General features: G+C 45.1%; 1 long non-coding RNA gene across 1 annotated transcript; it reads right to left on the bottom strand.

The window, feature by feature from the left end:
* Nucleotides 1-9,228: 9,228 nt before the first annotated feature.
* LOC309847333 lies at nt 9,229-9,983 on the bottom strand. Its single transcript, XR_014302405.1, has 2 exons — nt 9,668-9,983; nt 9,229-9,593 (listed from the first exon to the last, which is right to left on the bottom strand). It is a non-coding gene; the product is annotated as an uncharacterized lncRNA (long non-coding RNA).
* Between the last annotated feature and the right edge of the window lie 1,567 nt (nt 9,984-11,550).

Raw genomic sequence — 11,550 nt, 5'->3', positions numbered from 1 at the left:
TAGCCTCATCAACACGGGCAAATGAGTACTAGGGCCGGCTTCTTGGGGGACAAATCCATGTGTCCACCTGGGCCCGTGAGTGGTAGAATGTTCTCGAACCAATTTGCCCCCACATTATCATTTTGCACTGGGCCTCACAGGTTGTGTAGCTGATCCTGCTTCAGGCAGAGAAAGACTTAGCAACTCGTACCAGGTCACCCATCTGGGAGGCGGCAGAGCCTGGATTAAGACTCTGGGTGCTGGCTCCAGGCCTGGGCTCCTGGTAAGAACACTCTGGTTTGAAGAGGGAACACTTCTTACACAGGCAAACACTTAGCAGAAGAAGGAATTTCACAGGCTGTTGGCAGAGCATTGGAACTTAAAATGAGTCCTCCCCTCATTGTGAAGGGAGTGACCTGTCCATGTTTATGCCATGACTTGCAGAAAGAGAATGTTAATTTTCAAGTGCCAAAGATGTAGCTCTATTTCGATTTTTATTTATGAGTAAGAGAAAAATCAGAGATGATCATTTTTCTCCTCCCACTTCAAGAAAATCTACTCAGAACATTCCCCAAACTTGAGTGCTCCTGGTAAATCCCAACGCCTGTCTTGGTCAGCATGGGCAGTTATCACAGAGGCCCGTAGACCTGGTGGCTTAAACAGCAGAAATTTATTTCTCACAGTTCTGGAAGCTGGAGGTCGACAAGCAGGGTGCCTGTGTGGTCCAGTGCTCATGAGGGCCCTCTTCCAGGTCGCCTACTTCTTGGCAAGCAAGATGACATGAGAGTGCTCTGAGGTCCTCCTAAAGGCACCAGTCCCATTCATGAAGGCTCTACACTCACACACTCCTCGACTCACAGCCTAGTCGTCCCCCAAAAGCCCCACTTCCGGACACCATCACCCTAGGGTTAGAATTTCAACATAGAAACTTTGAGAGGACACACACATTCAGACCGTTGCAAGGAATGCCATGACCTCACCTCCTTCCTAATGTAAGCAAACTGCCCCAAATTTCATGGTATAGCAGTGTGCCTAGTTGTACAAGATTGTGACACAGATACAGAATTGGCAACATCCTGGACCCTCTCCTCTTATGTCTTCTTTCCTTCTCCATAACACGACCCTAGGATTCTCTCTTCCATCCTTGTGGCTCTCTGTGTCAGAACCTAGAAGATTTGCTCAGGTGTGTTCACACCTTAACACTGCTCTAATCCACGCATACTTCTCAATGTTTGCCTTCAGTGGAATGAAAAGCTTTATTCCCCTTAAAACATTTTTCAGGTATGTGTCAGAAACCCACTTGAGGGTCTGGGAAAAAATGGGCGGTGGAATATCCCGCCTTGTGTGAGTGAGAATCAGCCATAAATCTGTGGGGGAAATCCGTAGTCTTCAATGAACCACGTTCCCTCTCTCACTCTCCTCCCGCTGCCCCTCACCCAATTCACCTGTCATCCCTCTCAGGGAAGATGTGGGTTCATAGTCACAAAGGCTCTTAGATCTCTGCGATAAACATGCCAGACAGGAAGGAAAAGGGAGTGGCCAGAGAAACAAACAGGTATGAGGCAGAAGTGTCCCACTTGTGTGTCCTCAGGGGGACTTGAAACTCAAAGTTCAAGTCAACTGTAAGCCAGTGGAAGGCATTGGGTATCCTAAGCGTGCACATTCCAGAGTCCCAGCCCATTCTGGCTGAGTTCAATCTAAACCACTCGAAGTTTAGAGAACTATGTTTGAAGAGTCCATGAAAGAGAAACTGTTGTTGGAAGCAGGAAGCGATTAGAAAATGGGTAAGAACTTCAAAAAGGGAAGGAAAGAGATTAAGATAAATGTCAGCCAAGTGTCTGCGTTGATAATGAACAGACTTAAGACAACCGTCTTAGGAGAAGAAAAGGGCCCTGGTGGACGGAGACAAGTCCAAGGCTCTCCAGGGAGAAAGGTATTATCTGAGTCAACTGAACGGTTGACGACACTCAAGTCAGGACCAAATGGCCTTTTGTGAAGGACGTGCATCTGTTCAAATTTTGGTGTCCAGAGGAGAATGGATAGGTATTAACGAAGTCCCCCGGAAAAAGACAGAGAAGGGAGAAGATGATACTGAATCTCAACAACTCAAAACCTGGAACATCACTAAGGATACTGTAGCATGTCACACGATGCTCCGTGTAGATGGTAATTTAACACTTTTCTTCTAATAATCTCATATTTTTAATTTTTTAAAAGATTTTACTTATTTATTTGACAGACAGAGATCAAAAGTAGGCAGAGAGAGAGAGGAGGAAGCAGGCTCCCTGCTGAGCAGAGAGCCCGATGCAGGGCTCCATCCCAGGACCCTGAGATCATGACCTGAGCCGAAGGCAGAGGCTCAACCCACTGAGCCACCCAGGTGCCCCAATAATCTCATGTTTTAAAGAAAAGAGTGGAGTGGACAACAGAACCTAGAGAGTGCATACACATGAGAAAGAACAGATCTGAAAAAGACCTCACTCCAAACAATGCCCTTGGAAAGGTCAAGAAGGCATAATCCAAAGGCTACATGGTTAGTGAGCCTAAAAATAGAGGATAGCAACAAAAGGAAAATGTAAATAAGTAATTCTGGAAGTTTGGAATGAAGCAGAAACATTTTAGCAAGGATTTGCTTCGATCAAGTATTCAAGCTGTTTTGCCAAATTCATGATCTGGTCATTACTGCTTTCATCCAGCGGAAGTGTAGGAGTGTCCTGGATCGGGCAGGGTATGTGACCTGATCTAGTAGGGGAAGAGCAGAACACTAGGCTTCTGGGAAAACTCAGGACCCCTGACAACAAGGTAGCTCCTCTTGCTCCTAAAGCAAGCAAACAGTAAGTTCTCTTATCCATTCACATTTAGGAGTTGAAAGAGAAAAACCCTTCTAACCCCCAAGGGAGATGTGTTGTTGGGGAAGAATGGGGATGGGGTTCTAGATCCCTAATGGTTGGACATGCCTGAGGCCTCCCAACTCCATGTTCTGGAACCAGCTTGCATCCTAAGGAGATACTGAATATGTCAACAAGAAGAGGAATGTTGCTAACAAGAAGTTTGCCAGTACCCCAGGCAGAACAGACTGAAAAACCACACCAGGACTTTGTTTGGGCTACATCCAGATCATCTCCCCAAGCCTCGAGGCTCTCTGCATTCCTACTCTCTCAGCCTCGTGGGAGACCCCACTCACTGTGCCCACACGTCTCTGAGTGCAGCCTGGGACTCTCTAATCTGAGAAGCAACCACACAGGGTTGTGTGAGGCTAGAAGAAATAGGGAGCCACCTTCCCAGTAATGTAAGGCAACACAGCACACACAGTAGCCTTGGGCTACTGCATTTCTCTCCCTGGGATCAGTCCCAGATCTACCGCTTTCTCAGTGTGTAACTCGGAGCACATTACTTCTTTAAGTTTCTGTTTCATCATCTGTAAGACAGGGATGATGATGATCACAGAACCTTCCTCTTTGGATCATGCCCATGTGCTCTTGGAGCCAGAGGAAAGGAAAACTTGCATCCCCATAGGGCTTCCAGACATCCAAGAGACGGTGATGCCATGACAACAGGTTGGAAGTCAACAATCAGGGGGAAGTCAACAACTCAAGGCAGAGACAGACAGAGCTCCCTAATATTCCCAATTTTTTCCATTTTGGCCAACTATTCATTCAGAATTAGCAAAGCAGTTGAGATCTTAACACCAAGGAGGGGACTCAAGGCTGCATTGCCTTGACGTGGTACACTGTTTCTATTATACCAGGCTCTGCTCTGGTTAAGAAATCCACTATACATTTCTTTTTTACTTGGCTTAAATTCATCCTTTCCTTCCTTTAATTCAACTAAATGCCTATGGGTAAATGCTGATCAGGGAAATACAGGTTTATTGTTCTGGCTTTTTTTTTTTTTTTTAATATGGACTAAATTATGTCTCCAACCACCATAGCTTTGTCAGTAGGTTTAACTGCCCAAGCTCCTCTTTTCTGAGCAGGAACTTTGCACACAAAGCAACACAGGGTAATGTGGTTGTGGGAGAAAGTTAAGTGTTCTCATTGAACACACAGCCACCTGCCAACGGGGCTAGTGGAACTGGTGATGTTCACTTGGACGGGAATAGGCCAATATCCAGTTGTCATGTCGACCTTGGTGAGGCTCTCAGGGCAGTAGTAAACAGACAACTTACGTCAATATGGTGATGGTCTCACTTAAGAATCACTGATTTTTACACATGTAACATCTGAACATCTCACTCGGAGATGATTATTTACGGCCAAATTGAGGGCTTTCTTTAATAAGAAAAAATATCTTTGATATTAGAAATTCTTCCTCACACACATGCCCAGTAGAAAACTGCAAATACTTGAGAATATGGGAAGAATACCAAACAGGGCAGAAGGCAGGTCCTGTTTATTTCAGCCACTTTCCAGCTCATCAGATAAGAGGACCACAGTGTCAGAAAGAAGACAGTGAGACAAAACGGACATAGTTCAGTCATGGTAGACCCTGTTGGTTTGGCCTGCTAAGTGTTGGGAAGACCATCCTCTAAGCTTGGACCAGTGGTTGGCAGAAATAAATGGAAACATTGGTGACGTTCTTGTTTAACTTGTGGGGGGGTTTTAGCAGCATTTATCATTATTCTTTTTAATTGTGGTAAAATACACAGAACATAAAATTCACAACAACCATTTTGAGCGTGCAGCCCGCTGGCATTTCATGTGTTCACGTTGTTGGGGACCCATCACCACCAAGATGGAAACCCACCTTTCCATCTTGCAACACTGAAACTCAACATCCATTAAATAACGACTCCCCATTCCCCTGCACCCATTGCTCTCACAAGTACCTGGGAGTCACCATTCTCCTTCTGTCTCCTTGAATTTGACCACAACAGGTATCTTGTGTACCTGGAGCCAGACAGTATCTGTCTTTTGTGACCGGCGTATTTCATTTAGCAGAAGGTCTTCAAAGTTCATCTATATTTTAGCCTGTGTCCAAATTTCCTTCCTTTCTAAAGCTGAATGATATTCCAAGGATGTAATGTATAAACCACATTTGGTTTATCCATTCCTCTGTAGATAAACAATTGAGCTGTATACCTTTGGGTCATTGTAAATAATGCTGCTACGAACATGGGTTTAGAGTGAACCCTTCAAGACCCTACTTTCATCCCTTTTGACTGTAAACCCAGAGGGTCTTCTTTAATTAGTGATCTTTTAGAATGGCTGAAAAATGAATAAGTCTGAATATGATTTCCTTTCTCACAAGAAACTATGCAATGATCTTTAGTGACATGTGAAGTGTATTCAAATATCATACTGTGGTATACTCCCGTAGACTGAGCAGACATTCCACTAACTGCTACCTCCTAGTCTGAGGAGTTGTCTAAAATTCAATGCAAAGGAAGTTTTCCCTTTTCTAAACATTTTCGAAACTTTGCCTCTTCCCACAGCAAGAAAGGACACAATCAACCAGGGAAGTTAAAATTATAAAATCAATACTGTGTTCACCCTACCCTGGTATCCTCCACAATTTTTTTATTAGGACTTTTTAAAAAACACATAACATAAACTAGTGGTAAGTATATTCACATAGTTGGACCACAGAGCTTCAGAACTTTTCTCATCTTGCAAAACTGCAACTCTGGACCTATTTAAAAACTCACCACTTCCCCCGTCCTCAACACTCCCTGTAACCAACACTCTACTTTCTTTTTCTAGGAGTTTACCTACATTAGATAACTCTTATAAGTGGTACAATTAATTAAACATTAGACAGAACCTCTAGGCAATAAAGGAAAGTATCTATTTATTGACCATTAACCATGGTGTATACACACAAAGAGTGCTTTGGTAAATTTTTTACAAACCTCTCATTTGTTAGGGATTTAAGAATGCTAACTTCCCCTGAAAGAGAATGACTCAATTTTAGCCAAATATTTGATGAGCAATTAAAGGTTTTATGACAGAGCCTATCTACTTCAGCCAATAAAGGGAAAGTTATTTTGAAAAACACCTGCTATCATTTCAGACTTCTTTGGCGGTTGATATGTCTTGGAGAGAGTTGGCCTTTCTGTGGGTCATGTGTGTGAGGAGGCTGGCAGGGCCTGGAACACTCACTCTTGGTCAGAGTTCTCCTCAGTGGCTAAGATTTCTTCAGGATTCTTACAAGGAACTAGTCAACAAGGCAAAAATGAACTTCAGTCTTTTCCGAGTGATATAACAACACTGTCCTGGCCTCACTTCCACTCTTCGACCCGACCACACAGGCGGAGCTCTCCCCAAGGGACCTCTTCTTCCAGCAGCCCTCCTCCCTCACACAGTCCCCCCCCCGCCCATGAGCCACTAGCCCTGCCCTCCCTCCCCCATTCCTGAGATCCTCAAGGATGTTGCCACCTCAGAAGAGCGACTTCCCCAACCTTACTCCTTTTGTCATGGTATGACAGGTACAGAAAATGGTAAAGGGACACTAAATGTCTTTGCCAAATGACCTTCCTTCTCCCTTTGCCATTCTCCCTCTTCCTCCTGGCTCCCTCCCTATCACTTCCACTGCCTGGCCTCTTCTGGCCTCTAGGGATCCCTATTTACCAATAAGCCAGTCAACTACTCACCATCGATACCTACTGACAGCCTGCCAACAGAGGCCCAGGCCCAGGAAATCAAAAGGAAGGAACATGGAGCAGGTTCAGTCATATCACTAGATGAGCTTTGGGACCACCGTTCCTTCCCCCTGGATTAAAGTATTTACAGAAGGCATTCCTGAGGAAGGAGCTCCACCCAGGATTCAAGAAGCTAAATGTCAGGTCTAAGACATGACTTTACCCCACTTACACACTAACAGGTTAGCCTGATTCTACTTCATGGAGGCTGGCAGGAAACAGGAGCTCCTGGGTCAGAAACAAAAGGACTATACTCGTGACACAGCAGGTAACATGAGCATCAACATAATGGCACCAGCTTCTCTTGCCCTCAAGGTCCACAGCAGTGATCCCAGCCCTAATCAGTATTATAGGTAAAGTGGCCCAGGAGCACCAAGCTTGGAGAATCCACTGTTTTCACAGCCAACAGTTAGCAAGTCTGCTTTTTAGGGGCAGAGGGTGGGGAGACATTACCTCATTTCTCAAGTGCATCGGCAGCAAGAACAACTTTAAAGGTGGCCTGGGGGAAAGAGCAATCTTGGCACAGTCCACAAGCACACATTCGGCCTGAGGAGGACTCTCTCTCCCAACACTGGCTCCCAGATTTAGCCCTACCAGTAACTAGTCGTGTGACTTTCAACAAGTAACATTTCTGGCTCAACAACCTTTCTGGCTCCTTGTTCTCCTCATCAATACAAGAGTAATCCATACCCATTTGTCCCACGGAGCCAGAGAATCCATGTGGGAAGTGGGAGGCTGGTGGAATTTTGTGGAAATAAGGAAGGGTCTGGCTTCCTGCTTGGGAAGCCACATGGAATCCCCAAGTCACTCCTGAGTCTCCCTCAAGCCATGCAAAAAGAGCAGTGTTTTGCAAATAGGTTTGAGGCCCAAGTTCCAGAAGGTCAATTTGAGCGTATTATGCTAGAAGGCCCAATTCTCCTCAGCTTCCCTCACTCTTTATGGAGAAAGCCCACCTCTGGCCTGATACTGAACACGAAGTGTTCCAGAAACGTCCACCCTGCCACCCTCTCTACTCTTGCACCCTCCACCCTGCTCTCTACTTCCACTTATTCATCCTACACCTCTCACCTGAGAGCTCCTTTTCTCTCCTAAAAGGTCACATGTCCAGAAGCATCAAAGGTTGACCAGATCTGTGCTCACGTAGACTAGGGAACTGTGGACCACACAGTACAGACGCAGAAGACGTGCTCATCTGAAAACTTCTGCCCATGACATTATGTTCTAAAAAGGCAATCTAACTTACAAATCGTATCCAAGCTAGTAGCAGTCTAAGCTTCATAAGAAGTCGTTCATTTTCTTCAAAAGTTTTAGCAAAAATGGAGCAGAACTAAAGCAAAATAGAAATCTAACATCCCTCAGTCAATAACCCTGGAAATATATAACTTTCTGATGGGATCCTGAGAAACGAACCTGAAGGTGGAAATGTTAGATTTAATGGAGGGAAACACTTAGATGACCCTCAGGTCACTCTAATTATGCCCTGAGGACACCAGCTGAGCTGCCCAGGCCACTGGCCAAAGGCTTCATCCTCACAAGCCACCGTACCCCCAACCTTCTAGACGTCAACACACCAAAACACGTATGTCCTCTGTTCAATAGGCAAAGTGGATATAATTATCCCATTTTAAAGATGACCAAACTGAAACACCTAGAGGATGTGTGACTTAACGAGGATGCGACATTTGGCAGGAGGCCAAGCTGGAATCGGCCCAAGGTCTCCCGCCCCATAGTCAAGCCGCATTGCACATCTGGCTCTGCTTCCTCCAAATTATTTGTAGGAAATGCCTGAATCATTGGGCCAAAGATGGAAAAGAAAAACAACTCAGTTACTTTAAGGAAGTCCAGGCTGATGGAGATATGTACCACATGCATAGCTAGGAAGATAGTTAACGTGTAGATAGGTAGGTAGATGAGTATGCAAATAGGAAAAAAAAAATGTGTGCATACATATCCATAAACATTTGAGGCAACTTAGAAAATGATCCACAGTCTACAACAGAAAAGTAAATAATAAAACCAGAATCGAATTCGGTTGAAAGGAACAAGTGAACGATGCCACCAGTCACCACGGTGTGACAGGCTGTTGTCAGGGCCCAGACTCAGTCCTGAGTCCCCTGACATTGTATGGAATATACTTGTCCCTGTCAATCTTATGTTCACTGAGAGAAATAAAAGCCTTCGAGATTCTTATAAAAAGGACTTTGGGTAACACGATTAAGTCTTCCGCTGCGCTTTTGCAGAATACCCAGGTTCGCTCTTCACAAGAACATTTCTGTGTCAGCTGCCCTCTATAAAAGCTGAAGACACGATATTCAATCTTAATTTGTTGGATGCTTTTCTATGGGAAGCTAAGATAACGAGGTCCAGGAACATAGCTTTCAGATGACCTAACTCAGAGCTAAGGTGTACGTGGTCTCGCGCCCTGTTTTCTGTCTCTTCACATCTAATTCCCCGAGACAGGAAGAGTTCTCGATATGTAGGCATCTGACACCCCATAAACATCCCAGCTGAGAAGTTACAGATGTCCCGGACTCAGATACCCAGGAGTTAGGAAGCCAGGCAGAAGAGAAGAGGTGCAAATAAAGAGAGAAAATCACAAGGACTATAAATGGAGGATTCTAGATAAGATTGCTTTTATGCTGCATGTAAATTAACAGAGACCTGTTCCAAGCGTCAGTCACGTCAGCTTTGATCCCCGCGTCCAGTCCTGATGCAAGCTTCTGATTCTCGAAGGCTTCGATTCCTGCATCCACTTGGAAGTTTCTGCACGAAAGGCGCCATGTAACTACCTTACGTTTGGTGGACTGGTTCGTTGTCCAAAGCCTCTAACTGCCGTCTCATCCCACGGTGACTCTCGTGAGCCTGTTTGCAGGCTCCAGCGGCCACGTGCCTGCTCCCTCTGACACATCTCCGTTCACGGAAATAGATTTTCCTCTCCGATTCCAGCTGCAAGCCAGACCAGCAGGTGTAGTCTCTGAAAGAGTAAATCAAGAAAGAGGATGGGAATGGTACTTGGATAAATACATATCCAGTCCCACAAATACTTACTGAGCTCTTAGTACGGCTGGAACCGGGCTGGGTGTCGCGCTTTCAAAGATATGATGAATAAAGCCTGTCCAACAGTGAGCTCATGATTAACAGGGAAAAATGCGTGGTTGGCACCCAATCCTTCGCAGGAAATCAGGCCCTTGAGCAAACACATTATCACACTCCACACGTTGATTGCTGCGACAAAGGAAGGAATGCAGCGCGGGGACTGGAGAAGCCCTTTCTGATTGAGAGGATGGGAACTTTTCAGACAGCGATTGCCCATTCAACCTCCCTTCCAACCACCCCGGGTCCTTGCCAACAGAACCCGGATTTTGTTCAGGGACCCACCCATAACAGAAGGAACCCACGGGAATAAATCTAGTCCAAGCCAGTCGTGGTAATCCATTCCTCTTGCCAGGGTGGACATGTGGTGAAATTAAGGCCCAGAAAATATGACAGGAAGGAGGCTGGGGGGACTTCCAGGAATGGTTTCTTTGTTCTCAAAAAGAAATGTCCATTTTCCTCGGGACCCTGCTGTCTGACTCTGATGAATGGAAGTGTCGGCCACCTGGGACTGCGGCGTACTTGTCAAGGGGCACCTGGCAGTCGGTTCCCCGGTGTTTATGTGTGTGGCTGTGTAATTGCTCGGGTGTGGATAGAGGCACTTATCTACAAAGCTGGGAGCTTCTTCAGAGCAAGGATGAGGACTTCCATATTCCACACCATTTTCCCTTCCCTCCAGGACCTAGTACATAGATAGCACCACCGAAATGTCTTTGAATAAATCAATACACAGCAAACCTACTCCCGAAATTTATTATAAAATTATTAGTGCGCAATGTACAATTTTACTCAAGGTTTTACAAACGTATGTTTCCAGTTTATGGAATGTTTTTCTTTTTTGTAATTTTTCAAAATACAACCCAAGACCAATCTAGACACATACCGTCCAATATGGCAACCTCTGGACACAAGTGGCTATTTAAACTTAAATTAATTAAAATTCACTAAAAACTCAGTTCCTCAGTCATACCAGGCCTATGGGTCTAGTAACTACCATATTAGACAAGGCAGATAAGAACATTTTTGTCATCATAGAAATTTCTACTGGACAGTTGCTGTTCCAGAGCACGCACTGCTCCCCTCCAAACGGAGCCCAGTGTTTGGCACATGGTAGGCGCTCAGCAAATAATTGTTGAATTAATTAATGCATTCTGCTGATTATTCCAGATATTATTGCAATAGCCAAGATACAAAATAGCAAGCCCTGTCCTATCAATGAAAGCAACAGAACTAAATATTTAGCATATGGCAAAACCAACGCCCACTGGTCTGTAGGGATGCTGAATTATCTAGAAAGCCCTACAAGTCCCCTATCTGGCAGACTGCCCTACATAACACGTGTCCCGCAACCACAAGGTCAAGCCCCAGCTGAGCTGATGAGCCTGAGCTGATCATCCATTACTCCACAGCCCAGGATGGACAGGTCTGTGGTTTATAATATATCCTTCTATTTGTTTCCATGGAGTGACTGTCCTGAAGGCAGCTGAGCCAAGATAATTTTCAGGGCTTGTGCCCAATTTCCCTTCTCTTAAATTTCATCAAGATATTTCACTATGAATTAGAGGTTTGAGATTATTCCCCAAGTCCTAAAAATGCCCCTTCTGGTCCTGGGGCAGAAGATAACGTGCAGACATGAAAACCAGACAGGTCTGAGTCGAAAACCAGCTCAGCCCCTCAGCTATGTGATCGCGGGCACGTTGTTCAACTTCCCTTAGAATTTGTTTTTTCATCTATACAACAGGGAGGTCAAAAGTGCTCCCTGGCAAGATCCTTTCAGAATGTGATGTGTCCGTGCGTGGAAGTGTACTTGCTTCCTTCCCTGAGCACACTGTCCCTTG

Source organism: Mustela nivalis (assembly GCF_964662115.1).
Source record: "Mustela nivalis genome assembly, chromosome: 14".
NCBI classification, from domain to species: Eukaryota; Metazoa; Chordata; class Mammalia; order Carnivora; family Mustelidae; genus Mustela; species Mustela nivalis.
This window is presented reverse-complemented; position numbering and strand designations above follow the sequence as displayed.